The sequence below is a fragment of the Manacus candei genome, unplaced genomic scaffold (genome assembly GCF_025592945.1).
Source record: "Manacus candei isolate 608988 ecotype Guabito, Panama unplaced genomic scaffold, ASM2559294v1 h1tg000056l, whole genome shotgun sequence".
NCBI classification, from domain to species: domain Eukaryota; kingdom Metazoa; phylum Chordata; class Aves; order Passeriformes; family Pipridae; genus Manacus; species Manacus candei.
The window spans coordinates 5,553,786-5,580,880 of record NW_026138104.1 but is presented as its reverse complement, the minus strand read 5'-3'; the positions used below and the strand labels follow the sequence as shown (position 1 = coordinate 5,580,880).

Sequence of the window (27,095 nt, the reverse complement as noted above, 5' to 3'; positions counted from 1 at the left end):
AATCTCATTTCTCATTTAAAAATTTTAAAACCAGGACCTTTCTTATCTGAACTTAATATCAAAAATTTGTTACATTATAAGTGCATAGCAACAGCACTGGGCTTATTCCACACCCTTCAAGCCTGTGGACAAAGAACTTAAATGTTTTAATTTACAAAACAGTCTATATCCATATTATGATCTGTTACTTACTGTTCCATGAATAAATATGACATAAATCACTAAGAAAATCACTTAGTCAAGGTAGTGGCAAAAGAGCAAAGTAGTTTGCATGCACATAGGGAAGGAATGAAATGACTGTGCATGTTAAGTCCAGTGAGATGTCTAGATTCCAGGAAAAAGCAGAAGGTAATTTACTGATGGTATCTAACATACAACAACACCATAAAACTGCTAGTCATGGAGTGGGCTCCTCTAGTTTCTCTTAGAAAACTCAGATGTTAGAAAACCCAGAAACACACAGAATTCTATTATTCTACTGCAAAATGCATCATATATCCAATAAATTGGCATCTTTAAATCTCATCTTTAAAAGTGATCTACATTTTGCATTGAAGTGAATAGGAATACCTGTTGGTGCTCTGCAGAGAACTGATTAGTCACAGCATGCTGTTTCCTCAGTATTCAGCTACTAAACAACATTTAAAAAGTTAAACTCATATTAAATATTTATCTGATTTTTATTGTTCCATGTAAGCAATAGCTGCAAATGCCACAGGAACACTGTTCCATTGCCAGAAAAAGGATAATCATCTATGCAATGGCAAATAGGCTGGGAAGTAGGCCCATGAGGCAACATTGTTGTAACATGAATTTGTGAATCCTCTGGCCAGCATTGCTCAACACGACTGAGGCATTTCACATTTTACAGGTGCATGACTGAAGCATCTTAAAGAGGCATAATTTCTCCAGAGTGAGCTACTGACACTTCTGAACATCATTCCATCCACAACATTCCATCCACAGACATCCACCAACTCTCGATCTGGTTCTTCTCATTAGTAAGCTCAGCTTCTTCCTTCTATTAGCACTATCCCACAGAGTTCAAGTGTTAGAATTATAAGCACTTCTGGAACATGTAAAAGTAAGTGCAACCTCCTGAAGATCTAATGATTTCAGAAGAGTTGTGGATGCTCAGAGCACTTTTGATGTCAAACTGCTTCTAGTATAGGATGATGTCTGACTGGAGGTGGTAGCCTCTCTGAAACATGCAGCTGTGGAAAACTGAATTGAAATCAACTGCAACAGACTCTCAAATTTCTGGAAACAGGCAGTGCTACTTTCTCACAAATGTATGTGCCTCATACAACATCAGGTAGAAGAGATCATGTCCCCAATTTCTAAGTCCTCTTGAATACTGCAACTATTGGCTGCTCTGGCTCTAGTGTTACTGGGTTAATTTTCCTTCACAGACCAAACATTTTCTGTCCTGACTACCTTGAAATCCTTTAAGCCTGAAATATTCTAGGTGATCAATAAAAAAGGTTTTTCCCATTGTGTATTGAGGATGTTCAGGAAGTCTTTGAAAGTGTTCTAAACTTCAATTTGGCATATAAGTAACCTCATTTTTCTCAAACTAGTACCCTCTAACACATTGCCTGCTCCTAAATTCCCTGTCATTACTAAGAAAGTCAGCATTGGGTCAGTGTCAGACATCTGCATTTTCAGCTCAGTAACCACCCTTTGTGGAGGGAAGGAAGGCTTGCCAGAAAGGACAAAGTTCAAGAACACAACACCCCTATTAGCATAGTTCAGTTCTAGTCAAAATAGTTTTTTTATGTCCTTATTTGAAATTAATCCCTCCCCCCAATCAAATCCAGATGTCCTCTGTTTATTTATTTATTAACATTTTTTTGAAGCAGGAAGTGATGTAGGTATGGTGAGAAACAGTTTGAAGCTCTGAGAAAAAGCTTTGATCCCAGAAGCATTGCTAAAACTGTTGTGAAACATGTTTTTTTTTTCTCAACCAAAATGCTATGAACTGTATATACTCAAGCTTAATAAAAAAAAAAAAGGAGGAAAAATTAAAATTAAGTCCTTCCAAGCACATTCTATGTATTTCTACCCTATATTGTGACTCTAACCAAATGTAGCTACTTTCTCCTTTACTTATTGAAAATGCAATCAGCAATTAAGTGAATTTGTGTCTGATCAAGGCTCTTACAGTAACTGATTACTTACAGATGTCAAGTCTCCAAGTGAATTTTTTGCCACCTGCTTTCAATTTCAGGATTGGCAGTTTTGTATTTCCACAACTTACTGACCTCGTGCAGGGCTATACCATCTGTTGTTGTGTGCTCCATGCTCAATCATCAGTTTCCACAGGATATCAACAACACCTTTATATAGCTTTATCAGGAGGTTTCCTCCTTTCTACAAGGAAGTATCTTAAATATTACAGCCCGGAAATATCCCAATGGTCTTCCACATCAAAAAGAAGCTGTAGATGAAACACTGATTACTTTTCATGAGTAAGTTGTTTCATTCAGGATGTGAATATGGTTTATTTATATGTCAAATTAACTATATCTAGATGTTTCCATGTATTGTCCAGGCCAAATTTCACTGCATTTTTATATGGATATCTATTATCTAGCATAAACATTTTGTATGGCCTGGTGATTTTTAGAAGAGCCCATTTGACTAATGGAAACAGTACTGTCAACATTAAATATATGTACTAGGAAATACAACAGTTTAATTAATTTTAAAAGGGCAATAAATACACGTGGGAAATAAATGGAGTTTGTTGGGAATAAGCAGTGATCAGAATTACAAAACAGCTTATTTTTTCCCCAGCAATCTGCAAAGGATACATTGTTAAATAGTTTTGCAAAACATTTTTTCTATTTTAGAATGACACTCATTTTCCAAAATGTATTACCCATATTGTTTAAGACATGACTCATCTACAAATTAATTTCAATATGTATTCTCATTATAATTATTACTAGATGACACCTTGAAGAGGAACCTGTTATGGAAAAGGACCATTCAATTATCCTATCTGTAAGCTGCAGCACAAACCTCTAGGGGATGCTGTGCTTATTAAATTTATACTACATTTTTACTTTTGAACTCTTTTTATTATAGAAGTCCCAGCTGATATTAACCCATGTGGCCTATGGTTGGTTGATGCTATTATTTTTGGCCTGTACGATCACAGTGGGTAAGTGCCTTTGCTGTTGACAGGACCTAGGATGGTAGATGCACTGCAAATGCAGGCAAAAGAGACTGTCCCATCCTTTCTGTTGCTACATAAAGAGTTAAGCATGTGCTAAATTCATCTGTGCTCTGAGGTGATGTGAGCATCTTCCCTCTCTTCAGGTGGCCCACCATCAGAGGAGGCAGCAGGGCTTTGGAAGAGGGGGAGGTTGGAGATGAGTACTCTTTCCACAGCATTGGTGTGGTCTATCAGAGGTGGAATACAGGAATTCAGACATGAAGGGCAAGTGGGCATGAGTCACAGACCATGGGCAACTTGCTTAGGATGGGAGAAAAGGAGAGTGGGCTGAGAAATACTCACCTAAGAGAAGGCCAAAAATAAAAGGAAGGAGGAAAATGATGACATTTGCAAACACACTAAACCCCTTAAAATGATAGTTTCCCTCTTTCAATGCCCCCCACAGAGATTTCAACACAGTCTCCTCCCTCTGCAAGAAATGATGGGTGTCCCCATCCCATCCCCTAGTTCATGAGGCAATTGAAACCCTTTCATAGTCTCCAAAAGAAGCTTTTGAACATTCTCCTTGGGTCCAGTATTGGTAGAGACAAGAGACAGCACAGGATCAAAAGGCACTTTCCAGATAGTCACAGCTCTTCCAAGCCGGTCAGACTGCAGTTACGGCTCTTGCGCTAATGCTGATAGACACAGAACCCTTTATTCCTCATAACAATTTGGTTAACCTTCTGCCATACCATTTGCTACTGCTCAGTCTCTAGAAGAGTGAGGGAGACTTTGGCATCAGTCTGAAGCCACTAGAGTTTTTATGTCTTTTGCTTAAAGAACTCTGCCAGGCAAAAATTAGCCAGGATTGTGGCCCACTCACTGTGATGTCCTCTGACCTCAGTTAACACTGACATACAACTAGAAGAATGCTGTTGACTGGAGCACAGCTATTACCATTGTACAGGAGTGCATCTGAGGTCAGAATCCTACTCAAATTGCTTGCCAAAGACTGCAAAATATTATGAAAGAATGGCTAACAGAAGCTATCCACACCCACTGAGCTGTGGATGTTTCAGCTGAGAAGCAGATGTTTTAAGGGTCAGTATTTCTGTAATAAGTAAACACATTTATTGTAAGGTAGAACACTGAGCTAATAATATAAATACCAAGTAGGATACTTGAAATACCATGCAAACAACAACATACATCTGAAAAATAACTGCAACAAATGCTTGTTTTTCACTAGAAAGATCACAGGATCAGCAGCTGTTTACTGCTTTAGCACAGCAATTACGACATAAGCTTAGCCAGTGTTTCCAATAAAGCCTGCTCCCATCCATCCCATTTCTAATAATCTGTGACAATTTTCCTGGATCTAATATTCAGAGAGTTTGCTGTCCAAAATTCTAGCAGACTTACTCTCAGAGCAAGGCCAAAGACCACGTGCTCTGCTTTTCAGATGCAGTTAGCTAAAACTAATTCACTTTATTCTTTGTAAAGACCCCCGGCTTCCTACTCAGCAGTACAGTTGTAGAACACAAATAAGGAAGTTTCTGAAGACTAAACATTTCAATTAGAAACTGAAAAAAAAAAAAAGGCCTGCCAGAACAAAAGAAATCTTTGCATTTACCGTTTTTTTCCTGTGATTTGGTTAAATAAAATACACTGGTATGATAGCCAAGCTTTCAGTCCAGGAGAAGACACCCACACAGATTCAAGAACAGATCCAATATTTGCACTTCTGCTGACTTTGGTGGGATCTGAGCCAGCCCTCAGTAAGGCAAATAAAGTCTCACTTTCACCAGTGTTCCTGCTTATCTGCATCCCTGTGCAAGTTCTCCATAGGCTCTAACACTTTCAGAGAGAGGCCACAAAGCCCTGCTTGCACCATGTGGTGGTTTGAAAAACCTTTTCTCTGAGATAGTAATGGTTTGCCCCACTGATAATACTGGACCAATCAATAGTCCACATGTGCCCTACGGAAATTACATACTCACAGAAACGGAAGAGAAGGTAGTGAAGATAGTTTAGAAGGTGGGTAGCCATGATCTGAGCCACGAGGAGGCAGGGGACCAGTGGGCCCCTCTGGGGGCCAAGGGCCCCCAGCCCCCAGCCGAGGCTACGGGAGACCCGGTATAGTGTCAAAGCTGGACCGGGTCCCATAATTAAGAGCTGGAAAAGTTTCCTTACTGTCAGCAGCAGCAGAAGACACTGAAAGCGGCAGCGGAGCAGTCCTGAACAGAGGCAGCGATGGCTGAAAGCCAAAAGATAGCCAGTAGCAACGAGATAATGTGAAGCCGGCTGAAAGACGCAGAGATGTTCCTGCAGGAGGGAGAGCGAGCAACAAAACAGAGGTAAACTCAACAGAGCTGGTTTGGGGTAAGACTATTATTTTCCCAAAAACCACAGACTCTCTGAAGAGGAGAGGTGGACTTCCAAACCCTTAGGGAGTCCCGAAATGCAGCAGCAGCTACAGAGAGAGAGAAAGGAGCTGAAAACCTGAAGTCGTCCTGAGAGCTGAGCCAGGACGGAATGCGGAGGAGGTGGCCGTGCCCTCTGCTGCTGCTGCTGCTTATATTGTGCTACCGAACTGAGACAGAGCAGAAGAGCTTTGGTAAGACTGAACTGAAAGCTGCCTTCAATGTTCTAACACAAGAGGAGTGAAGATCTACAAGGAAATCCCCTGAAGGCTCGGGCTCAGGGTTGAAATTTCCACAAAGTAAGAACAAAAATCCTGACTGCCACACTTAAATCTGCTGCCTTGGGAAAAATGAAGGACACTAGCCAGTGCCACAAAAAACTGAAATGAAGGAACTGTGGCCTGAGGAAGTGACAGAAAGACTTTTCTCTTTTCTTCTTGGACTTTTATTGAAGAAGAGGAGAAATTTAATTTAATGTAAATATATATATGTGGGTGTAAATAAACCTTTGTAAATATTTTTCCCTTCCCCCAATAATGAATGGTTGGGTTTTGTCTGAAAACTCTCCACAGGAGGTGAAAAAGATATCAAGTCCATACCATCACTAAACCCTCTCACAGGGGCAAACTGTGGGAGGGGGGGTTTGAACTTAAAAATTAGATTCTTGGGAGTTTCAAACCACCACACACCATCAGCAGAAGTCTGAGTTGTGAATCCAGACAGTCACTCCAGGGTGAGGAGAGGCTGTTTGTCACAAGGGAGCTGCCTGTGCCTGTCCCAGGGGTGCCTTGTTCCATCTGCCCCCCCACCTGCCTAATTCAGACTTGTCTGTCTGGTGTACTGGGAATGTTGGAAGGTTAGAAATGAGTAAAGTCCAGCATCACAGTCAAGAAGAGACTCTTGTATTCACTGCAGTATCTTCTCAGACACCTTCAAAACTGCAAAAATAGATAAATATGCTCAAATGTGGGAGCAATGTTCTCACCAGATCAGCCTAACTATTGCATCCATATGAACATTTTGTATTGTTCTACATGCTAGCTAATTTGGTTTTATTTTTCATTTTATTCAACAGGTTAAAACAGAGGCATCATCCAGTCTCTTCTACTTTTTTCTGGGAGAGAAAGAGACCAAAAATCACAGTGAAAATGCAGATATACACACACATTTTTGCTAGCATATCTAAAGGTTGGCAGACATATCTCCTCCTTCCTTTTTCTTGTCTAGAGGAAAACTTGGCATTTCCTTTATTGTTCAAAACTGTAAACCAAAAGCCATACCTACCATTCCTCATAACTCCCTTTCAGAAGTTAGGACTTCTGCACCAAGCAGTGAAGCTACTGCAGAAGGAAGCCAACTAAGCAGACCACTCACAACCCAGAGAAGAACTCCTCATAATCACAGAATCACAGAATATACTGAGTTAGAAGGGACCCACACAGATCATCGAGTCCAACTGCTGGCCCTTCACAGGACCATCCCCGAGAGTCGTGGTGTGCCATGTGCCTGAGAGTACTGTCCAAGTGCTTCTTGAACTCTGTCAGGTTTGGTACTGTGACCATTTCCCCAGGGAACCTGTTCCAGCAATCAAACACCCTCTGGGTGAAAAACCTATTTCTAATATCCAGCCTTAACCTCCCCTTAAACAGCTCCAGGCCATTCCTTTGGGTCCTGTCCCTGGTCACCACAGAGAAGAGATCAGTGCCTGCCCCTTCGCTTCCCCTCACAAGGGAATTGTAACTGCAATGAGGTCTCCCCTCAGTCTCCTCTTCTCCAGGCTGAACACACCAAGTGCCCTCAGCCGCTCCTCATATGGCTTCCCCTCAAGGCCCTTCACCATCTTCATTGCCCTCCTTTGGATACTCTCCCATAGTTTAATATATTTTTATATTGTGGTGTCCAAAACTGCACACAATATTCAAGGTGAGGCCGCACCAGTGCAGAGTAAAGGACAATCCCCTCCCTCGATGGGCTGGCAACATTTTGTGTGATGCCCCCCAGGACATGGTTGGCCCTCCTGGCTGCCAGAGCACTGCTGACTCATATTCAACTTGCCATCAACCAGGACCCCCAGGTCTCTTTCCACAGCACTGCTTTCCAGCATCTCATTCCCCCTTCTGTAAGTACAGTTTGGTTTGTCCCATTTCAGGTGCAAAATCCGGTACTTTCCCTTGTTGAACTTCATATGGTTGGTGATTGCCCATCCATTCCAGTGTGCCTAAATCCCTCTTTTAACCTGCCATTTTGCATGTACTAGCCCAGGTTCATCCGGGGTGAACAAAACTGGTTTGTTGACTCCATTAAACAGGCAAAACTTTGGAACCACTCAGGAAGAACCTGTATGTAGTGCATCATCTAGAATTGTAGTGGTTTATTTTGTCCTTTGAACATAGTTTCTGCCTATTTATTTATTTATTTCTGAATCAAGAACATACTCTTTTGCTTGAATGAAAATAATTTCCTTCTGTAGTCAAGGTACACATGTGTTTCTGATAAATTAGGGGATCTTCCTCTGTTCCTGAAGTAAGAAATGTGAAGACAAATGTTGATAAACAGGGTCAAGATTAGAAAACTCAGGGGCTGGACTGAGCCATCAAATTTAGAAAATGAATTGGGCAATGTCAGACACCAGGATGAAGGAAGAATTTTTCATCACAGCATCAGCTAGCACCCTCTGGTAAATGGTATGCAGCATGGGAAGAGCTCAGGTAAATGTCTCATCACCATGTTCTGTATCTGGATTTTAAATCAGTTGTAAGTTATAAAACTGCCTGCAGAGTTTCACGTTACTGACCTTCTCCAAAGATTTACTTCTAGCTCCTTAATGTCTAGCTCCTTTTGTCTACTGGTTGGATAAGTTTTCTCCAAGTTCAGAAAGCCCTATTATTAATGTAGATGTCAAAAATGTTGGGTTTTTTGAGTACAAGCTGTTAGGATTTACACAGTTATGCTCCTCCACCTTGCAGCTCTGGGTTAGAAAAACACAGATAAATGAAAAGGGATGTAACAGATACATGGATGACTTGTTTATTTTCATTGGCCAAGTAGCATCACATGGAAAAAATAAAAGGGTTTTAAAAACAAGATTTAAAACACAGCTGGAGAGCTATAGACATGTAGTTTAAAAGCATGAATTATCTGTGAGCTCTAATGCTTACTATCAGAATGTGAAAAGGTAACCACATGCAAAACAGTATAGTCTGGTCTAACATGAAAGATTGAATTAATGAACATAGTCACTAATTTCAGTTGTATTTCCATAATTCAGAGTGAGATTTATGGTGTTTGCACATCAGAGGCCTGCAGGACAAGACCAATGACTCTGACAGACGGCTTTCACAACACAGCTTTGTACATGCTCTGCTTCAAAAAAAGGAAAGGTACAAGCAGAGATGGCAGGCTAATTCCTTCCATATACAAACCTTCCATGCAACAATTATATAATGTAATAATCTTATAATATTCCTTTAAACATTAGATTTCTCTGTGTAAATAACTTGAAATAATATACATAAACTAAGCATCCAACTTCAGCTTCTTAAGAAGACCTGGATATAGGGATGTAATGATGTACAGGTAATTTCTAGATGGAAAACTTGTGATTGGAAAGAACAACAAATAAAGAACTTAAGTCTTGGGTTTTACTCAATATAAGGAAGTTACAAACATATTGGATTAATATATCAGGGCAATATAAACCCAGATTTTTGTAAATCTCCTCATTATATTTAACTGTTTTTCATGTAAATTTTTTCCTTTTGAAAGGCAGGGGTTTACTCACCTTTTTAAAACATATTGAGAACAGGGAACCTCATCATCATTCATGTCTATTAGCTGAAATTTTATCAAGTAACATTTTGCCTGTTTTAAAATATTTTCTCCCTACATTGGTAAAGCAATTAATCTAGATTAGTGTAAATTGACTGCCTGTTAAATTAGCTCAAGAATGCATGGGAAAATCCTTCAGGTTAATATCTAGTTGCTCAGCTGTGTTTTGGAGAATGTGGAAAACAATGTTCTCTAGGATGCAAAACCTCTTCAGCAAGCTAAGCAAGTTTTACCAGTAATTATGTTATTAATCTTCAGTGTGACTTCAGTGATTTCAGGAATTCTACAAGTGTCAAAAAATATAATTATACATTATGCATTAGCCTCTTTAATGTTGTAAAATACTGAAGTAGAAACAAAGACCTTGCTCAGCAGAAGGAAAACTCAGTGCATGCAGGGTACCAACATAATATTTACTCTCTAGATACCCAGAGGTAGAAGAGATGGTTTAACATGACAACTACCTTCATGGTCTTATAACTCAAATGTATTCAACATGCAGTCAGTCCATTAGGAGTAATATACCAAAAAGAGTGACAAATTAATATGAGAGTTTTATATTTTAAAAGCAAAGTCAGTGAAACTGCATGAAATCCATCAAGCTCTTTGTTACCATTACCAATTTTCAAGGAAATTGCTGTTCTAATAGATAGCTGTATATAATCCTAAAATTACTCTAACCCCATTTTCTATCTGTTCTCAGTTATTTACTCTGCAGAGACAGACAAGTTACTATTTATTTTCCTTGTCTAATTTTTGGGTGGAAAACTGTCTCCTTCTGTGGATTAGTGCTCCTTGGCCTGCACTAAAATATTAGAAGGCATTTAATGCCCTGAAGAATAAGAGTGTGAATATGAAGAATGAGGGATACTAAAAGCTTCCAAACCCAAGATATTTCCATTTTCTTTCACACAGCACGAATTTGAGCCAGCAGTACCATATGTACCACTGTATTGTAATGAAGGTGAGAATTCTTGGACGTGCATTTGAGACTAATGGCATCTACAATGAAAATTAATGAATTTTCACATTAGTTAGAAAAAAAAGCAAAATTATTTTAGGTAATATAAGAAACATATTTTATCTACACCATGTCATTTTCTAGCTTTCAAAATAAGCTTGTGCTTCAGCATATGAAAATGCAGACAGGCAAAGTATCAAGTGCATAACCTTCACCCTCTCATGACACATTCACAAGTCTGAATAATGAAAACACAAAGCAAATCTGGAAATTCATCAGCTCTGCATGTGGCAGAGCATGTGCTGTATTCCCCACAGCTAGAACAAGAATACAAAAGGTGTCAGAAAACGAGGCCAAATTCGCCCAAGGGTAGAATCTCAACTGATTGGATAAATCCCATCCCCAAAATAATCAACACTTCTGCAAAAGTGACTGAAGACAGAGTTCTCACAAGCATGTGGCAACTTCCTTAACATTCCAGGGAATACATGGATAAACACTTCCTTCCCAAGAAACTTTATATAGACTATATGTATAAAAATCAACATTCCCCCCCCCAAAGAAAAAACCCAAAAAACAGTGGTTCCATAAAATATTTTCCAGGGCTCATCACCTGGGTTTTATTATTTTTTCAGAATATAAGTGCTGAATTTTTCTTGCAATTTTACCTGGACATAGTAATCTGTGAGATGATATCAAACGAAGTCACACTGTGAAGTTCAGACCTACAGGTAAGCTGGCAGTGCTGTCAAGTTACACACAGTGCTCTGCAAAGCTTAATTTCTAAATTCAACTCACTGAAGGCTGATTATACACTGTGAGGATATACTCACTGTCTATTCCATTTACAGATATTAAACTCCTGATCTTGCAAGTCACTGAATGCCTCTGGTTCCCACTGAAATGGAATACAATCCTACAAACAGGTCATCTTGCACTACCATTATTTGACTCTTTCTACCTTGGGAGTAAATTCCATGATAATTTAATGCATGTTAAGACACAGTTAACTTCTAAACAGCAAATCTTTGCATGGGTGTATTCTCTCTTGGAAGAGTTTACAAAGAGCAGCAACCTGAAAAGGACTTTGAGTGACAGGTCTCCTCTGCTAAAATGCAATCAGGATAAAGCCAGACAACTTCACAAAGGGTGGAGTCCTTGAACTGGAAAGAAAAAATTCCCCATGTTCATATTTTCATGATCAACCTGAAGTTTGAGCATGATGACAATACACCACCTTACAGTGAGTTATTGTTAACAAACTACTTATCAGTGATGGTTTAATAGCACTACTATTTTTTAATGTCTCTAGTTTCCCTGATTGCTGAAATAATGGTGTCTTTATGCACTAGATTCTGAGTCAAGTAAATCCCTAGTGTGATTTGGATGCAAGGCAACAGATTACAGACACTTCCCTATCTCTTAAAAATATCTCTAGAAGGAAAAATTAAATAAATTTCTCACTCCAAAAGAAATTGTGTTATGTTCTTAAAACAAGAATGCAGCCTTGCAATGAGACTGCTGTCTCTTTTATTCATGCCCAAAGGATGCATTAAGAACATGGGAAGGCCTCTGCTGAGCTGCACTGCCAGCATTAATTGCTTTTTCATAAAGAAATATCAAAGAAGAAAGTGGGGACCAATGGAGCGAGTGATTCACAGAAAATTTCTTGCAAGGAAAAGTACTTCAAAGAAAGTCAATGATGTTATACAAGTTGGGATAGAAAGGGAAACCTTTCACACTGCCTTCCACATCACCTCCATTAGTGTATTGCACTCACCGTGGGCACATTGACCAGTGATATAAAACACTTCTAGTTTCAATATCTGGAGATCTTCATATTAATAATGCCCTGTAAAAAGTTTCCTCAGGATGGTAATCATTCTAAAACATAAAATGGAAATGTTATAAATGTCTCTTGGTATTTGTAAGATCAGAAAAGTGTCCTGTTGCCCTGTTTGATTTATGATTAATTTTAATGCGTTTCTAAAGAGAAGCAATATTTTTCTAGTTCACTTAGAAAATACTATCAGAATAACAAAATCTTACAACCCTATTGTTAATATTTTATTTTTCCCACAGTTATCTTGCTTGTATTTCTGTACCTTGGAAAGCAATTTTTTCTGTCCTCTTCTACCTGCAAAAAGTCTAACTTGACCGTAACCATTTTCTGCTCTTGGAACAGACTGTATTATTGCTCAACCTGAAGGCATCTTTTAACAAATAAACTTTGAAGCAATCTGTTTTAGCCTTTTAATTTAAAAAGAAATTAAAAGAAAATAATTATCCCAATTCAAAAGTAATGGAGCCCTTTGAAAACAAATATAGTCTATTAGCAAGTACAAGAGCCTCTAGTATTGGCTCATTAAATAGAAACCTGGCTTTGAGTAATTTCTGGATTAGACAAAAATAATAACATATTGTAGATAGAAATTTTACACATTCACTAAAACCATCTCTAAGTATGTTTACAACAGTGTAATCCAGAAATTCTGCAAACTGAGAGATCACATTTTTAATGTGCAATTCACTTGAGATTAGAAGATCTTTTGCTGCCTTTGGCCCTGCCTGTCTCCTGTTCATCTCCCTGCACCCAGCTATGACACAAACAGGGACAGAGGCACAACTGCAATCAGGGCTTTTTTTTGGTGTTCACCCCTGCATGGAGGCAGAGAAGGGATTAATACCATCCATGACTATTCAGGCACGTACAAGAGACAACATATTTTCCCTTCCCTTCCCTCTGGTATCAGCCATAGGTGATTACCAGAAGCAATACAGCTATGAGGTACTACGACCACTGAGGCAGTCTTACATTCAGAATACTCTTGGACCTAAAGATCCTGTGTCCAGCTGCCGAGACAGACAAGGTGTGTGGGTTGCGCAGACATCTGTAATGCTGGTATGCTGCAGCATTTTATTTTAACATCCTGTTTATCCTGGCCCTAATTTTAGTTCATTGCTGGGTAATGATGCAAGAGATTATCTGATGAAATGGGAACTTTGAACATGCAACCAAATTTCCAGGGAAATCAGGTTTTTCATTTATTCCTTGCAGCTCAAGAGCCCCTTTGGTTCATACCTGGTAATTGCATACCACAAGACAAAAAACACAAGATGGCATAGACAGATGACCTTCTACCACAGTCTTTACTCCAGGATCTCCCAGCAAGTTCCCATTTTCTATTGCCAACACAACCACAAATTATAGAGGACCTTGACTTCTTCAGGTCATATATCAAAGTAACTAATATTGCATTTTTAAGGTATAGTTTTGTCTTATATATCACATAGTACATTTTTACTGACCGAAAAAGCTGAGCAGAAAGAGGAGCAGAGCTGGAGAAACTGATGGAATTCATGACTACAGGGGTAGAACTCAATTTCCTTTTGAGCAAGTCAGAAAGAAGACACTTCTCTCTTGCTTCCTCTCCTCTTTTCTCATACAGCAAAATAACTTACTTGCAGAATGCAAGTATTACTTCTCTATGCATAAAAATAAAGGTGGTTTAAGGAGTCAAAGGACTTTGCAAGTAAAAGACACCAGAGGCTACAACACAACCATACTTAACACGGGAAAGAAAGACACTAACAGATTCCCTGAGCTGCAGGGGGTGAGAGGGTGCCATTGGCACCATAAGGTCTGCAGGCAGCTGCTGGCATGCAGCAACCAGGAAGCAATGGGACCCAGAACTTCAGATGCTTCTCCTGGTCAAGACCCAGCCTGTTAGGATGGCTCCCATTGCTGCTAGCAATCCTTGCAGCCCTGGGAAAATTGTGGTTCAGGGAGAGGTGCCAGGCAATCCCTCGAGCCCTGTTCTGACATGGTGAGTACTAACTGCAACACCAGCACCAGGTCACAAATCACAGCATCACATTGTACAGGCTTTATGTTCTCTGCACTGCCTATTATTTTGACTATTAATATAGAATTTTTCTATTCAGTCTCTCAGAGAAATGTTTGAGACAGAACAAAGAAGTTTCAAAGCAAAGGGTTTAATAAAGTCTCAAAAAAGAACATGTGGAACTGCATGTCTCAAATGTAAATTTGTACGGCACACCAGGGCTGTGCTCCATATCCGTGGTCACAACCACATGCTTGATACAGGTTTCTTCACACTAAAGATATAGGTATGCAACCCATTTTTGGATCTTCTGGACCATGCCTGAGTAACCAAAGGTACACTTTCTGGTTATTTCAATGTTTTATTTTGCTGCTTTTGCCCTTTATCATCTCAGCATGTTGTGATCCCAGAAATGACAGTGTAATTGCTGCTGTCTAACGGGCTTCCACACACAAAGTTTATGATTCTGCCATCAAACTGTAACTTGTACACATATGATTACAACTTTTCAAAGAACAACTCACAGTACCTGTAGGAGGCAGAAGATAATAGGCAGTCAATAGACACTCTCTTTACTGGTGGGAAGATAGGCTGCAGACAGATATCTAGAGCATTGCACACTGAAGGAAATGTCTTGCCTGCACTGGTGGCTTAAACTTACATCTGCTAGGGCGTAAAAAGAATAGAGTATCTCTTTCACTTTTAGGAAGTAATTAAACCAAAGGTGTGCAGTCAAATGCAGCTCTGAGAACCACGTGACATATTCCCTTAGACACCTCACTGGTTCACAAGAGAGAATACAATGCCAGCTTGAACAAAACAGCTCTTAGACAGCTTTTTATAAAGGATTTTCATACCTAGACTAGGCTAACCCAGGCACTAATTTGCCAGATTAATGCTGCTGCGAACAGCTGCTACTCCTTACAAATATTCTAAGTGCATCTGACTGAAACCAAAGGGAGACAGCATGACTTTGTCTTTCATCTCAATAGAAGTAGACCATTCTTCTGGAGAAATTCTCCTTCTAAATCAGGCTCTGGTGAAAGGCCAATGCCAAAAGCAGGCTCTAGCACTGGTCATGTAACTTTCTCTCCAAGTGCCATTATTTCTGCCAAGTGTAATGAAACAAACGCTGCAACCTGTACTTCCCAGCACATAATGGAAAAGAATTTGGAAGTGCATATGTATCTGCACCATGCAGTGACATCTGTCTTAACACTTATCTGTTTTAACACAATAAAACAGAAATAAAATAACATCTGGGACTGCTGCAACAAGAATCCAGCTTTTGGGAAGTATTAAGGACCTTGTTTTACCTTCTATGAGGTCAGCAGTAATTTTGTTATTGACATTAGCAGACATACAATTGAAGACAAAAGCTTATTTCAAACCTCAAAATAGCTGCTGACTGTGGTGGAAGAAAGATGAAATGTTTGAAGAGGTAATGGTGGGACATTTCCTTGGAGTGATTAACTAGTGTACAGTGGACACAAAATCAGTAAGATAACAATGCTTAAAAAATGATTACATACACAGTGATTCAGTATTTTAGCTATATCTTGTTGCTTTTCAAGATCAGAACATATGAGGCTGTACTGTTTCTTCAGTTAACCAGAACATTACCTGACTGGTATAGTGGACCTGGTAGCAATGATCTTCTAGAGCTGGAAAGCTATAATAGATATATCTATCCTCTTGGATTTTAGAGGGATTCTTTAAATTAAAAAATAGATTCAAATCTGTGTGTAATTTACAGGCACAAATTTGAATCTACAACTGCTGTTCCAATGACAATTTACTCTGAAGTGCCATACACTGATTTTGTTAATGAGAATTTTCAATTAATTTAATAAGAGCTGAATTTATCTTCCATGTGTTGTTCTAACCTAATGAAGCAAATATATTAACTACTTGACAGTCACAAGACATTATCTACTAAACATCTTTGGAAAGATGAGGAGGAACAGACATTTTGGGAACCAATTTGTCAGTGCTTTTGTACCATTTTGGTAAAACTATGTAATTGGTCTTTCTTCAAAGATGTTATACTGAGCTGAATGGAAGATATGTGTGGGGTGGTTGTTTTTAGTTTTGGTTTGGTTTGGGGTTTTTTCTTAGAAAAAAATAATACTTTCACTTATTTCATGTTTTGAGTCAGGCTTTAATGCTGTTTAAACACCATCAGTAGAACAACTAAACTTTCAATTATCACTTTTTTTTTTTTGCTGAATTGACTTAGCACATGATTGTTAAGCCTTGCCCAAACAGCATTTTATTCAGCAGATTCACAGAATTTCACTTTAAAGAAAATACGATAACTTGCCTGGCTTTGCTTTATTCTACTTTTTAAAAACAGGACCCAAAATATGGTGTGAGAGGGAACCTCACATCTAGCAGATTTTCATCTCTTGACACTTTTGCCTTTTTTGACTATTTTGAATTGTTTTCTCCAAATTTCAGTGGAGGGGCATTTCTAGTTTGACAGCATTAGAAATTGAAGTACTCTTTATTTGAGTGAGGAGAAGCAGAAAAGCATGTTAACCTATCAAAATATCTTGAATTAGAGATCACAGTTTCAGAAGTGGAAGATAATTCAACTTACATCCATTTGATTTTTGGCAACTTAACAGAACAAGCTAAAAAAGGGTGACAATTAGTATCGATTGTAGTGTAAGTTTTGACAAGCCCAATTGAAACAACTGCAGTTATAAAGACCATACATTAAATATAAAACCAATAAATGGACAGTTAATGAAACACCATCACAGCAGCTTATGCTGTCACTGGTCAGATTTTGACAGAATGATTCATATTTTAGAAAGACAGGTACATTACAGAGGAGTTAGAATCCTCCATGAAGCCTTGTACATTATTAAATCTTTGTCATAATGGTGTTTTTATTGCAGTTGACTAGCACTCGGATTTTTTCTAGGACTGCGGTGTTTGTTACAATCTGCCTTTGAGAAAATTAATTCTAAGTCTGCTACCCTAAACTACACATGACTATGGAATACATGCCCTAAATGTACAGAAACCAGGATTCACAGATTCAGTTGCAATAGCCTGAAATTATGTGCTCACAATCAGTTTGCTCTTCTGACATTTGTTTATAAGTGTTATCACTATCTATTAAAAAAATGGTTGAATTGGAGTGAAATTTAAGCAAACACCTGTCTCTTAATGTACCATGTTTTTCTGTACTGCCTTTTGGAAGCCACACATCCTACTACTAAAGCTGTCGGGAACACTGTTCTCCATCTTGACAAATAATCTTTTGGACTTAGCAACATATAAATTTATTATTCCAGCTTTACACCAGAAACATGAAACAATGTACTCTCAAGGGATTACAGCTGTTATCAACACAAATATTGCATTTTCTCCACAGTATGGGTTGCTGTAAACACCTTCCTTTAGACTACAGTTACATCAACAAGCAATATCAACCTAAACTATATGTAGACATATAGTATATATGTTAACATAATTTAAAAAACCCCAACCATTCAGAAGTTTATAAGCATTAAACTTTTCATGATGCTGATTCCTTATAAAATATCATGTCAGACTGATTTTATTTTTTGTCTTTAAGGATCTCAATAAGAAATTTGCCAAGTTAGGTACACATCAAATGAGGTAGATCACTGGCTCAATTTTCAGTGCTCAATTCCAGCTGATCAAAATAAAAGACTTACAAAAATGCTTCTGAAAGTCTCAGTATGCCTGCTTGCTTCCTCTGACACATTTGCCTTTGAAAAAATGACCCTTAGTGATTTCTGGAGTATCTAAAACTTTTCCTCGGGCACAGGCTTGAGGAACTCAGTCAGGATGCTCCACATTAGTTTCTCCTATAATTTGACCAAAATACAGAGATCTGTAAAAGAATACAGGATGAAAATCTGCTTAATCCCAACACCTCACCCACACATGCTATGATAAAGTCCATTTTTTCAGCATGCCTTCCCATACATGTTTGTGTGCCTCTGTCTATGTGTGTGTGTGGCACACCACTTTCTCCTGAAGACTATGAGAAAGAAAGAGAAAATGAATAATTTGTATGATACATTATAGTTATATTAATCAACATGTTTCTGAAAGGCACTTGGAGACCATAAAAAGAGGCATGGAATAGGAAGAGAAGGACAGATTTAAAGTGCACATGAGATCATAGTATAAATAAAGGAGAGTTTAGTCCTCAAGTAAACCTGTGGTAATTTTGATAGATCAGTAACCTCTTACAGAAAACATCTCAAGACTCATATATCCAGTTGAGCGCATAAAAAAAAAATAAGCTGACCCAAAGGTATAATTCTGTCTCTTTATCTTGTTCACTCTATGTAGAAAACTTAATACCTCCATAATTCACAAGCTCCTTCATCAATTGATCATATTAGTAGTCACACAATAGCTTGGTCTTACTAACCTAGCAGAAAGCTATCCAAGAACATCTTATATATTTCTCCTAAATTCTGACTTAGATGTATTCATAAGTAGTATGCATGTATTTGTTCCTGCGCCAGTATTATTCTATAGTTTAAATAGATCTTCTCCTCTGTGTTATTTACCCTGCTAATCATGCAGGACATCAACCAACTCAGCTTCCATTTTCGAATGCTAAACAAGCCAAGACCTCTTAGTTTTTTTTCTTTTTGACAGCTCTGTATTTAATTTTGCTCTTCCTTCAGTGCCTATTCCAGTTTTAGTTAATCCCTCCAGAAGATGGAAGGCCAAGCTCCATGCAGCACTGCAGGAAAAAAAAAAGTCATACCTGTTCTCTGCACAATGTAATTAGTTTTCATTCACCTGAAGTGCCCCAAATACCACATTTTACAATCATAGCACCATTGGATCATATTTATTTCTGTGACCCTGCTGAAATTTCCTTCATGAAATATGGCAGATTAACTGGAGCCGAAACCTAATATATCCTAATAGGTTTCTGTTCTGAGCTTTCTGGTTTATTCAGAAACCAAACTGGACTTTGTATCCCAATGAGATGGCACTGCCATGTTTTCAAGTTAAGTCAAGTAAGAAAAAAGTCAAACAAGTGACTATCATACATCATAGATTTTTCCAAGGAACCCATATATCAGGCTCAGAAAGCTCTGGCACTTACTGACTTTTTTGCTCAGAATACATAAGGAAAACCACATCTTTGTTTAAATGCCATAACACACTGTGGTGAACAGCAGTCTTATAATGGCTCTGGATGCAAGCTACCATAATTTCTCAGGCTTTCCATTTCATTTGCTTAAGACTTTCTTAATTTTTCAGATGTTCAAATAATCAATCATAGATAACCCCAATTTCAGATCACAAGAAATTAAAAGCTTGTATTTTACCTCACAGACCTAGCCCTTCGAGCAATACATCTGGCTAATTAGAATTAAATTTGCTTTTAATTTACCTGTACTAAAATGAGACAGGATATATCAGAATGTATTACAACTCTCAGTACTATCAGCCAGCATTGTTCAATCCCAAAAGAACTGAAGGCTTTAAAATGGAAGGATTATTCAAAGAGATTATACACTATATTCCTACATGTTAAATAATTCATCAGAATTAATTCTACATATATTAACAGCTTTTCTCTCCTTCACACAAGTCCCACAGATCAGTTTATAAGAATATGAAGCGATTCAGACATCCTTACTGTATTTTTCAGATTTTTCCTTTTTTTTAAACATCACCCTCAGAATGACTGTAAAAAAGGGACAAAACAAAAAAACCAGACAGTGAAAAGGATAATAGCAAGTGAGCAAGTGAAAGGGCCTCATGTTGGACAAATCCTGATTTCTTGGATGTCTGAAGTCCATCTTTTAAAAGAAAAGGTCACAAATCGTTTTTATTGCTGTCTTCCCCTCCAAGAAAACAAGCTATCAACATAACTCACTCTACAAGCATAGTTTAATACACTTAAAAGAGCAAAGCACATTTTTCAGATGACTGGCACTAAGCCAAAGCAAAGAAAACACAAATTGTGCTTCCAGTGTTCAAAAGCACTATTAGAGTAGCAGGGCTGACACAGGAAACTGGCCATGCTGACAGGTTTGTCTCACCTAATGTATCCCAAAGAAAGTGCAGAGCTCTTATTCTTTGATGATTGCTGAACACTGTGCTTAAGCTATTAAACTAAGCTAAAAAAACATTTGGGACACTGAAGATTTTTAATATTCATGAACAGGCTTCTTACACGTTGAACAGCTGAAATCAAGAACTCAAGTGATGGGTTCTTCTAGTAAGTGCTCCCTTTTTTGTCCTGTCTCTCTCAAGACATGACCTTTCTCCACAAATACTGTCCATATCTTTCAAGAGATGATCAGCATGGTCCTTTGGCAGTTTACTCACATGTAAGTCACAACACACCTTGTTCACTATGTCACAATTTTAATTTAGATCCCTTCCCTCTCTCCCTACCACCTATCTCAGCTGGCAGGCTTGGACTCTTTTGCCTTGCTCTGAGGCACGATCCATTATGATCTGGCTCTTCTTGGCTTGGATCAGGAAAAATTCCTGTTCAGTACTCCAGAAAAGAAGACCCCTTAGGTACTTCACTTAAAGAAAACCTCTTCTCTCTGGAACACAAATATTTTTAAAGATACTGAAAGTGTTTCAACAAAATAATGCATTAGTTATTTGCTCAATGAGGATTAAAATTTTAATTGGCCTATGTAGCTTGGTTCAGACTCTCAGAAATATCTAGAATATTCAGTACTTAGCATCACTAACTCCCACTGAAACAAGAAATTAATTTAATAATTCAGGTTGTAAGTTCTTATTTAAATATTGTCCCTTCATTGCAAGCTGAGGTAAAAGCAGAGTAAAGAAGCATAACCCTGCTGCAACAGCTTTTCAGCAATTTGTCAGAAAAACATTTCTAGAAGTTTTGGCTGATGCTCTTTTCTCCTGGGTTGAGAGGCACTTTTAAGCTTTCTCTGTCTTTCAGACCTAAGCCTTATGATCTTGTTAGCTCACCCGAATGGAGGATGACATTTCCCTGTTATTAGCACTCCCTCTACTCTCACAGGGCCTCACTTTTTGAGACATTTCACGTTTGAAACTGTTCTGTGCTTTCCTGCTTTCTTCCTAACAGCTTTGTCTGCAGCTCCAACTGGTCCTGCCGAATAACATCAAGCAGATAAAGTAATACTAAATAGCAGTGATACTACAACAGGAAAAAAAAGATATTTCTTTTATTTAATTCACTTTGCTTAAAAGTAAAGGTGAACACTGTCTTCTCTGAGAGTGCAGCTGAGAATGATGGCAGTGTATCAAATATAAGAGCAGAAGAATATATCAAAAGGAAAGTCCCCATTTTAATATAAAATTAGGATAGAAACACTTATTTTGTATTCTTGACAGGGTTGATCTCACTGTCCTTCTGTCGCTTCACTCACTGAGAGTCTATATGTCTATGCTGATTATGCCATTGCTGACTTGCTACATACAAATATAACCAATTTATGAATTTTTCTTTTTGATAAATTTAATTAAATCTCATAAAAAGCATCATTAAAAATAATGATTCTTTGTTGCTGGCATCAAACTGCAGATCCAAGACATATGTACATACATATGATTGAATCATGGAAACACAGATACGCACAGAGGTACCTTTCCTCTCTCAGAGAAGGACTTGGTATGGCTGTGATTTGAATTCACTTATCCTCAAATATAAACACCTAACTGGTCTCATCCTCCAGTGAAGCCTCTGACCATAGCATATGGATAGATGGATGCCAACCTCTGTCATTTATTTAGCATAACTTCTTCAATGTTTTCTTTTCATCCACCTTCCTCCCTCTTTTGCAGCCTATTCTTTATTTTCTATTTCTTCTCTTTCACTCCTTGCCACTTATTCCCCCTTCTCACTATTTTTTTTAGTGTTTGTAGACCTCTGCTTCATTTTACACACCAAGGAACAAAAGTGCTTCTTGGCATGGGGTGCTCCTGATGCCTTCAACAAGCCACACTGGAAACTTTTTTGGAACTTAAATCTGAGTGTTCCAGGTGGAAAAAAACCAAGAAGCTCAAAAAAAGAATTACTGATCTTTCTTCTTCTATACCTTTTCCACAAAAATAAGAAAGATTTTTTTGTGTCCAATTGGAATAAAAAGCCCCTCCTAAAGGAGAGTACAGGTGTAAGGTGTGACAATTAAGAGGCAATTAAGACAAAATGAGGCAATGGATTAATGTGACAAAAACCTGCATAGGATTAAGCAACTTAATCTGGAAGCTCTTGTCAACTCTGAAGCAGTTTATATATTAATAAAGGCAAGAAATTGCCTTAAAAGATCTCTCCTAAATTCAAAACTTATTCTCATTTTAGGAAGGGCCATTGTAATTCTAATTTCTCAGATATTAGTTATACAGCAGATATGCTCACGTGCACACACAGGTGCACACCCACTGCAAAGCACCTCAGGCTGTAGAGAGGTGATGAACACTCCCACTCTCAACAACATTCTACATGAGAACACACTCTGTGTACACCCTAGGGGAAGTTTTAGCAAGCTTTTATTAGCTGCAAAGTATGTACAGTCAAATAATGAACATGAAGAAAAATACTAAAAAGAATAAATAAGATTAATTATTACAGAAGGTCTTGGAAACATGCCTCTATCTATTTCCGTCCCCCCACAACCCCAACAGTGTAAAAAATATGTGTGGGGAAAAAGAAACCATTACTGTCAGCAAAAAACACTCCATGACCAAAGACTAAAGATGTGCTCATCATTATGCCCTTAAAAACAAAATCTTTTTTCTCCTAATAAGACTTAAAAATGTATAACAGTGCATGAATGTGGAATATACTCAAAAATTCAAGCCTGCTTTCTTTGTTCTAAAAAAATGCAGACCAGTGATGTTAAAACATTTGCAATGTATGGTTGATACAATATTTATCCATATTTATCCATTGCATACTTAGAATGGAAATATTAAGTATCCCAATTTCATTTTACAAGGAGTATAAACCACGGCACAGATCTTATTAAATGTCATACAATTTCTCCGATCAAATACAGATAAGCAACACTTTCTGATTTTGCAGTACATGTTGTTGATCCACATCACTCTAAAAACATTTGGTTTGAGGAGTAAGAAACAAGGTAGCAAGTTTTTTTGAACTAAGAAGAGAGGCTAACTTTATCAAAATTTGTCACTGACAGCTACTCACCAGAGCTACATTAGCTACTTAGGAGCCCAACATGTGAAAGGTCCTCCTTCATACCACCAAGAATTCATACTCAAGTGTAAGCATAGCCCTAGGATTTGCTGAACTTATTAAATTATTTTGTTCATGGACTGTAGCCTTGGTGTAAACCTTTGTAGCACGATAAAGATAATATTGAATTTGACTTGTGACAGAGAATTGTAAAAAACCTCAGTGAATCTTGCTGTCAATGACAACTTCAGCAGTACAGTGTAACATAAATATAACCTTCGATTGCAATCCTCAAGTCATTTAAGTATGGGTGAGTAACAAGGCTTGTTTTAAGAGAAAATCCTGGGTTTTTCGGCCATCATGAACTAAAATAAATACCTGGTTAAAATAAATATCTGTAAAATAATCAACAAAATATAAGAAGAAAAATAAACTATTAAAAATACTTCTGTATTTTCTGAAGAGTTTGGTAAAAAAATATTTTATATAACAGATGTTTCTTAGATTTCAGCCATGTAGAAGAGGAGAAGATGAGAAAGGGAGAAGGGAAGAGAGAGAGACGGTGGAAGGGAGACGAAACGGGAGAAGTAGACAGGCAGGGAGAGAGAATGTTTTCATACTAATTTTTGAAATAGGAGGAGTTGGACAGGGAATCCTTTCCTTGATGTTTCCAGGATAAACTAAGTTAGTTAAATGAAGGAAATGAGGAAATGTAAGTATACATCTCACTAGCAAAAAGTTTCTTGTTACTATGTTAGATGATGTTAAAATAGAATCTCTGTGATCCTAGGATGTTTAACAAGACTCAGAGAGCATCTGTGACTAAATGCAGATCACATAAAATAACATCTGTAACTCTGCCAACTTCAGTGAGGCTCAAGCACGATACTGATTAAATGGTGGTCACATAAAATAATGTCTGGACTCTAAAAACCAAGGAACAGATTTGCATTTCAAAGGCACGTACACAAATATATATGTGTACTTGGATTATAACTGCTGGAGATTAACTAGCAGGAAATTCTTATGTTCTCTAACAAGGCTTAGAATGTTGCAAGTTAGGCATAAAGGTGAACAGAAATGTCCAGTGAAATCACAACCTTTACTAACACATAGGAGTGGTGATGTAGCTCCTCATATGCGGGAGTGCTGTGGTAGGATGCATTGTAGTCTATCCCACAACACTAATGATTAAAGATATTTCCACACTTCAATGTGTTCTCTAAACATCATACTGGTTTTACTGAGTGTTGAAGGGATTTATATGAAAATAAATAAGAAGAATATTTCCCTCCCCTCTCTCTTTCAATCATTTGAAGTGCTGTTACTAAGTAAAAATAAGAAGGACAGAGCACTGCTGCATGACCTGAACTCTCCAAGGGATGGTAAGGCAGGGGAATAACTTCTTCCTGCAGCAAACACAAACCAGAGCTGGGTGTCAAAAATATAGCTCCTCACATCAGCTGCTGCTGCTGCCTTTGGAACCAAGAGCTAAGACCTATTCATTCACTTGGGTGGACTGAAAACTAAACATTATCAACATGTGCTAGATCTGTTTTCAGAATGGTTGCTCACGATGCATGATAAAAAAATTACTGTTTCAGAAATCAAATCAAATCAAATCTCCATTACATTAAAAAAATATTCCTCTTCAAAGTCCTGACAGCCCAAGTTACTTTTTCTAACCTTTAGAATGCCAGGTGCCACACCAAGATATCAGCAAGTTTGTGAAGTCCTGTTTGTCTTTAGTAAAAAACATCCCTTTTGCATCAGTTTTAGAGATAAAGGTGCTTTTGCTTTTTCCTGATAAAGTCATACTGACATACTGAATGCACACGTCCTGCAGTCTTTCTCAGCCTAATAATGGAAGCGTATAGAGCCAAAACTTAGCTGATGCTTTTCATTTACTTTTTACTTATACAGTAAATCATGATGGCTCTTCTGAATTCTTATTTTTTTTCTCCTGACCTACTTTTTGAACATGAGGTTTTGGGAATACTATTACATGTTTGCCTACCAGATGTCTGGACCTCTGATAAAGTGATCTTCTCTCTCTTCTACACTTGCATAGCTGCTACTTTCAGAGGAATAATAAACGGCCAGCATGAAAAGGCTAAATTTAAATATTTCAGTACAAAGCCACAAGTGAGTGCATTTGTTGAATGCTTCTTTAAAGACTCGACATTATCAGTAGATTAATTTTTACTTCCAAGTTTAGCAGGTTTGCTAGGAGTACTAGCAAGCATATTGACAATATGTACAGTCCTGTCAGCTGTCATCGATTTAGTCCTTTGACCTTTTCCAGTGGTAAATCTTACAAAATGCACTACATTACTGAATTTATTTGAATCAGAAATAGAGTACAAATAACCTGTCAATTAATCTGGCTTCTAGTCCTAGCATGAACCTAAATTTCCACAGCCATTTTGTACTGGCACTTTTGGTATTGAAATGATAGATGTTAAATATAAATAAATAAATAAATCTCTCTCTTTCCCTGTTAACAAGCTTAGAAGTCGAAGAAGTAGTTTTATAGAAGCAAAGATACTCTACTCCTTTACTTTCATCTTTCCTTAAGCTCTGCCTAGTTCACAGACCAGCTTCTGAAGGAACCAAGCAAAATATTTGTGTGACTCACTTCAGTCAGAGAAAAAAGACTTCAACAATCTCACCACTGACATAAAACTTGTAGAGGAAGCAGTTAATATATGTGCTACCTCTTTAAGGAAAATATGATACTATAAATTAATAGTAAACCCAAGACTAGCTAACAATTAGAGTAGAAACCTTATGCTGCAATGTCTACTCTCTGCAAAGACGTGAGCAGGTGTTTTGTTTTCCACATAAAATAGACTCATTAAAATTAATGGGACAATTCACTGTATGTAAGAGTGCACAGAACTAAATCAAAATGATTGGAATCACCAAATTTAATCAGGACTTAAATGAGTCAGCAGAAGAGCTTCACTTAAATCTTCAAGTTTAATCTTGTTTTTAATTTTGTACAGTTTTTTTCTTTAAAGAAAGGATGAGTCTTTATGGCTGGTAATTTTTCCTCTCTTACTGGAACCAGGGAACATTAGACCAAACATACCTATAAACAGCAGCCAACATAATTGTGTCACTTAGTAAAATTTATTCAAATCCTTAATGTTTATGTTTTATTAAGTATGAAAATAGTGAATGGAGTATTTCTTACTGACAAGTTAATGGTTATTCTTTATCTAGGTCTATGCATACAAACAGAAGATTGTATTTCAGTTTAAGGTAAACAGAAAAGTAAATATTAAACTAATTTAGTAAGGGAGTAATCTCACTTAACTTCACCCATATAAAGTTAAGCACCCAGTCTCTGCAGGCAACGTAGGTTCTGTTTGCAGTCAGTGGAGATAAGAGGCAACTTCATAATGTGATTCCTCTTTTTAATGATGAGGTGATTTGTCTTCTGTAATGGCTATCTTCTCCCTCTGACTAAAATGGGAAGACAAACTTTTTGCTTGGAATTCAACAACTAATGTTAGGTGGAATGATTCTCACTCATATTATTTAATCTAAACACTTAAATGCACTAGAGAAGTAAAAAGAAAAATCTACCTAAATTTAAAGTATTAAATAAATAAAATTATTTCAAATACAAATATCTTCATTTTGCAATTTAAATACATTGACTTTGGTTAGCCCAGTCTTAAAAATTTTAGAACTA

General features: G+C 37.6%; 1 protein-coding gene across 2 annotated transcripts in view; it reads right to left on the bottom strand.

Annotated features, from left to right (window-relative positions):
- Positions 1-27,095, bottom strand: part of PLXDC2 (plexin domain containing 2) — a 254,160-nt gene that overhangs the window by 156,223 nt on the left and 70,842 nt on the right. The window contains exon 1 of one of the 2 annotated variants that reach the window (XM_051802445.1): positions 3,815-4,280. The exons of the other annotated variant lie outside the window; for it this stretch is intronic. The gene's annotated coding sequence lies outside the window, so the exon portion shown is untranslated. Of the gene's footprint in view, positions 1-3,814; positions 4,281-27,095 lie in introns of those variants that run through there. 2 annotated transcript variants of the gene reach the window in all.